Source organism: Arachis ipaensis, chromosome B8 (assembly GCF_059453495.1).
Source record: "Arachis ipaensis isolate K30076 ecotype BB chromosome B8, ASM5945349v1, whole genome shotgun sequence".
NCBI lineage: Eukaryota > Viridiplantae > Streptophyta > Magnoliopsida > Fabales > Fabaceae > Arachis > Arachis ipaensis.
Window position 1 is genome coordinate 65251569 of NC_142443.1, and position 4313 is coordinate 65255881.

General features: G+C 35.2%; 1 non-coding gene across 1 annotated transcript; it reads right to left on the bottom strand.

Moving 5' to 3' along the window:
• Positions 1-2876: 2876 nt before the first annotated feature.
• Positions 2877-2980, bottom strand: LOC148548391 (small nucleolar RNA R71). Its single transcript, XR_015898047.1, has one exon. It is a non-coding gene; the product is annotated as a small nucleolar RNA R71 (small nucleolar RNA).
• Positions 2981-4313: the final 1333 nt, after the last annotated feature.

A 4313-nucleotide genomic window follows, 5' to 3' on the forward strand; every position in this document is an offset into this window, starting at 1 on the left:
GCCGTGCTGTGACAGAGCATTTGGACCATTTTCCCGAGAGGATTGAAAGTAGCCATTGGCACCGGTGACATCCTTACATAAAGCCAGCCATAGAAAGGAGTAAGACGGATTGGATGAAGATAGCAGGAAAGCAGAGGTTCAGAGGAATGAATGCATCTCCATACACTTATCTGAAATTCTCACCAATGATTTACATAAGTATTTCTATCCTTATTTTAGTATTAATTTCGAAAACTCCATAACTATTTTATATCCGCCTGACTGAGATTTACAAGGTGACCATAGCTTGCTTCATACCAACAATCTCCGTGGGATCGACCCTTACTCACGTAAGGTTTATTACTTGGACGACCCAGTGCACTTGCTGGTTAGTTATGCGAAGTTGTGAAGATATGTTTAGACCATGGTTCTGTGCATCCGTTTTTGGTGCCATCGCCAGGGAATCAATTTCGAACAATAATTCACAACCTGAGTAACAATTTTGCATACCAAGTTTTTGGCGCCGTTGCCGTGGATTGTTCGAGTTTGGACAACTGACGGTTCATCTTGTTGCTCAGATTAGGTAAATTTTCTTTTTGTTTTATTTTCAAAAAAGTTTTCAAAAATCTTTCAAAAATTTCTCCTTTGTTTTCGAAAAAAATAAAAATAAAAATGTTTTCAAAAATATATTTTTCTTCAGAATTTTTAAGAATGAATTCTAGTGTTTCATGAAGCATGTGGAAGCCTGGCTGGCTGTAAAGCCATGTCTAATTTTTCTGTAGGGCATGTCAGGCTTGTCATGTCTGAGTCACATACTAAAGCTTGGCTGGCTATTAAGCCATGCCTGACCCTTTGATTGGAGCTTTAGACTAAAGAGCATAAGATTCCTGGAATTCATATTAAAAATTTTGGAATCCTTATTTTTCTTTTTTCAAAATGATTTTCGAAAAAATTAAAAGAAAATACAAAAAAAATCATAAAATCATAAAAATCAAAAATATTTTTGTGTTTCTTGTTTGAGTCATGTGTCATGTTATAAGTTTGGTGTCAATTGCATACTCATCTTGCATTTTTCGAAAATTCATGCATTCATAGTGTTCTTCATGATCTTCAACTTGTTCTTGGTAAGTCTTCTTGTTTGATCTTGATGTTTTCTTGTTTTGTGTTGTATGATGTTTTTCATATGCATTCTTGCATCCATAGAGTCTAAGCATCAAAGATTTCTAAGTTTGGTGTCTTGCATGTTTTCTTTGCATTAAAAATTTTTCAAAAATATGTTCTTGATGTTCATCATGATCTTCATAGTGTTCTTGGTGTTCATCTTGACATTCATAGCATTGTTGCATGCATTCATTGTTTTGACCCATAACTTTCATGCATTGCATCATTTTTCTTGTTTTTCTCTCTCATCATAAAAAATTCAAAAATAAAAAAATATCTTTCCCTTTTTCTCTCTTAAAATTTCGAAAATTAGATTTGACTTTTTCAAAAATTTTTAAAATCTAGTTGTTTTTATGAGTCAAATCAAATTTTCAATTTAAAAAAATCTTATCTTTTTCAAAATCTTTTTCAAAAATCAAATCTTTTTTTTAATTTTTTTTAGTTATTTTTGAAAATTTCAAAAATATTTTTCAAAAATATTTTTCTTAATTTTACATCATATTTTCGAAAATAACATCATCAATTAATGTTTTGATTCAAAAATTTCAAGTTTGTTACTTACTTGTTAAGAAAGATTCAAACTTTAAGTTCTAGAATCATATCTTGTGATTTCTTGTGAATCAAGTCATTAATTGAGATTTTAAAAATCAAATCTTTTTCAAAAACTAATTTCTATCATATCTTTACAAAAATATCTTCTTATCTTACCTTTTTCAAAAAAAAAATGATTGCAAAATATCTTTTCTAACTTCCTAACTTCTTATCTTTTCAAAATTTGTTTCAACTAACTAACTAACTTTTTGTTTGTTTCTTACCTTTTTCAAAACTACCTAACTAACTCTCTCTCTCTAATTTTCGAAAATATCTTCCCTCTTTTTCAAAATTTCTTTTTAATTAGACTAATTATTTTATTTTTTATTTGAATTTTCGAAAAATTACTAACTTTTTTTCAAAAACTATTTTCGAAAATCACTAACTCTTTTTCAAAAATTATTTTCGAAAATCCTCTCCCTCTCTCATCTTATTCTATTTATTTATTCATCTACCAACATCTCTTCCTCACATCACTCACCAAATTCAAACCCCCTCTTCTATCTGTGTTCGAATTTTTTCTTCTTCTCTTCTTCTACTAACAATAAGGAACCTCTTTACTGTGACATAGAGGATTCCTCTTCTTTTCTTTTTCTCTTCTCTTCCTTATGAGCAGGGACAAAGAAAAAGGCATTCTTGTTGAAGCTGATCCAGAACCTAAAAGGACTCTGAAGAGGAAACTAAGAGAAGCTAAATTACAACAATCCAGAGACAACCTTATTGAAAATTTCGAACAAGTAAAGGAGATGGCAGCTGAACCCAACAACAATAATGCAAGGAGAATGCTTGGTGACTTTACTGCACCTAATTCCAATTTACATGGAAGGAGCATCTCCATTCCTACCATTGGAGCAAACAACTTTGAGCTGAAACATCAGCTAGTTTCTCTGATGCAGCAGAACTGCAAGTTCCATGGACTTCCATCTAAAGATCCCTTTCAGTTCTTAACTGAATTCTTGCAGATCTGTGATACTGTTAAGACTAATGGAGTAGATCCTGAAGTCTACAGGCTCATGCTTTTCCCTTTTGCTGTAAGAGACAGAGCTAGAGTGTGGTTGGACTCTCAACCCAAAGATAGTCTGAACTCTTGGGATAAGCTGGTCACGGCTTTCTTAGCCAAGTTCTTTCCTCCTCAAAAGCTGAGCAAGCTTAGAGATGATGTTCAATCCTTCAGACAGAAAGAAGGGGAATCCCTCTATGAAGCTTGGGAAAGATACAAGCAGCTGACCAAAAAGTGTCATTCTGACATGCTTTCAGAATGGACCATCTTGGATATATTCTATGATGGTTTATCTGAGCTATCAAAGATGTCATTGGATACTTCTACAGGTGGATCCATTCACCTAAAGAAAATGCCTGCAGAAGCTCAAGAACTCATTGACATGGTTGCTAATAACCAGTTCATGTACACTTCTGAAAGGAATCCTATGAATAATGGGACGCCTATGAAGAAGGGAGTTCTTGAAATTGATACTCTGAATGCCATATTAGCTTAGAACAAAATATTGACTCAGCAAGTCAATATGATTTCTCAGAGTCTGAATGGAATGCAAGCTGCATCCAACAGTACTCAAGAGGCATCTTCTGAAGAAGAAGCTTATGGTCCTGAGAACCCTGCAATAGCAGAGGTGAATTACTTAGGTGAACCTTATGGAAACACCTATAACTCATCATGGAGAAATCATCCAAATTTCTCATGGAAGGATCAAAAGCCTCAACAAGGCATTAATAATGGTGGAAGAAATGGGTTTAACAATAGTAAACCTTTTCCATCATCCACTCAGCAACAGACAGAGAATTTTGAGCAGAATCCGTCTAGCTTAGCAAATTTAGTCTCTGATCTATCTAAGGCCACTGTGAGTTTCATGAATGAAACAAGGTCTTCCATTAGAAATTTGGAAGCACAAGTGGGCCAGCTGAGTAAAAGGATCACTGAAATCCCTCCTAGTACTCTCCCAAGCAATATAGAAGAAAATCCAAAAGGAGAGTGCAAGGCCATTGAATTAATCACCATGGCCGAACCTGTAAAGGAAGGAGAGGACGTGAATCCGAAGGAGGAAGACCTCCTGGGACGTCCAGTGATCAATAAGGAGCTTCCCTCTGAGGAACCAAGGGAATCAGAGACTCATCTAGAGACCATAGAGATTCCATTGAACCTCCTTATGCCATTCATGAGCTCTGATGAGTATTCCTCTTCTGAAGAAAATGAGGATGCTACTGAAGAGCAAGCTGCCAAGTTCCTTGGTGCAATCATGAAGCTAAATGCCAAATTATTTGGTATTGAAACTTGGGAAGATGAACCTCCCTTGTTCACCAATGAACTAAGCGATCTGGATCAACTGACATTGCCTCAGAAGAGACAGGATCCTAGAAAGTTCATAATACCTTGTACCATAGGCACCATGATCTTTAAGGCTCTGTGTGACCTTGGTTCAGGAATAAACCTCATGCCCCTCTCTGTAATAGAGAAACTGGGAATCTATGGGGTGCAAGCTGCTAAAATCTCATTAGAGATGGCAGACAATTCAAGAAAACAGGCTTATGGACAAGTAGAGGACGTGTTAGTAAAGGTTGAAGGCCTT